A 1523-nucleotide genomic window follows, 5' to 3' on the forward strand; every position below is an offset into this window, starting at 1 on the left:
ACGTGAGATGAGATGGAAGACAAGCGTAACACCACGTTCTCCTCACAATCATGACGGTAGACGTAGAATCCACAGCTAGATCAACGAGTATAATAGCCCTATGATTACAACAACCATCATTTAAAGTGTCACAAAATTCTTAAATTATCGTAAATTATGGGATTTTTTTCATTATTGATCGTACATTGCACAGAGGTCAAAATTATCGTATAAATTCGATAAATATCGTACGTCTGGCAACACTGTTCTGCAGGCTAGTGTTAATAGAGGATGAGTTCATTACATCAAGACAACCCATTCTACATCATGTATTTGTACACACACACACACTTAGTTGTGTAGTTAGGTTTTTATTATCTTTATGGGGATTCCATAGAAATAATGATTTTTATACTATACAAACTATATTCTGCATTTTTACATTTTCAAATAAGCATCATTTAGTATGTTTATTAATCAATTTCCTTCGTGGAGATCACTGGCTGGCTGGTCCTCTCAATGTAGGTTAAACAAATACACTCAAACACACACTGATCTTGGTCTATGGTCTATATGAGGATTCATTACACACATTTATTCTGACATGTTATTTCACTGACAGAAGTTAAGTTGAAATATTAATGTAATGAAGAGAAAATAAGAGACTCTCAGTGCTTCTTAATACTTAAATTGATCCTTCCTCGTTGCCTCGCTCCTCCAGCCTGTGACCCGGAAACCGATCAAATTCAGCCATCTTGAAGGACATCTCAATTCTCTAATTGCACCGCGAGGAACAAGCAGTGAGGAGCTTCCAGAGGAGCGATGATGCACAGGTGTATCCTATGCGGAGTCTTTCTTGTCCAGAAACCTGACACACGTATAAATTCTCCTTCCCTCTTCACATCTGCCCCAATAATTAAAAAAAAAATTTTTCCCTCACTTTATTTATAGGTTTCTCCACATATTACAAAATTCCAACCATTCCAGAACACAGTTGTACAATTTAACATATGTAGAGATGATCATACCTAATATAAAGGGAACAATTATTAACCCCAAATAAGAATGTTCAAATATACCCAATACAGTATCAAATATGCAAAAATTACCCCTCAACCCCTGTATAAAATACTGTGATGGATTTTTCCCTATATCTGACTATCTGGGTTTCGTCTACAAATCGACGTCCCCCTTTAACGTCTACTGTCGATGTTAGTCTATCTGGGTCTCGTCTACAAATCGACGTCCCCACTCAATATCTGGGTCTCGTCTACAAATCGACGTCCCCACTCAATGAGTCACCTAGTCTAACTTGTTTTCCCTTACTAACTAGTTTTCTTGCTGCGCAGCATAAATAATAAACGAGACAGACTTCAGTAAATGTCCCTGCGGCCGGGAGTTCTCGAGCAATACTCAGAGATTCTCGGCCCAACATAAGAATACAATAGGCTTTATAGGGTAAAGCCAGACACATCAAAATATAATCATCATGACTAACATGTCATGCGCTATCAATATGATTGGTTAAATTGTTTAAACCTTTC

This window comes from Leuciscus leuciscus, assembly GCF_965113295.1.
Source record: "Leuciscus leuciscus genome assembly, chromosome: 4".
Classification (NCBI taxonomy): Eukaryota; Metazoa; Chordata; class Actinopteri; order Cypriniformes; family Leuciscidae; genus Leuciscus; species Leuciscus leuciscus.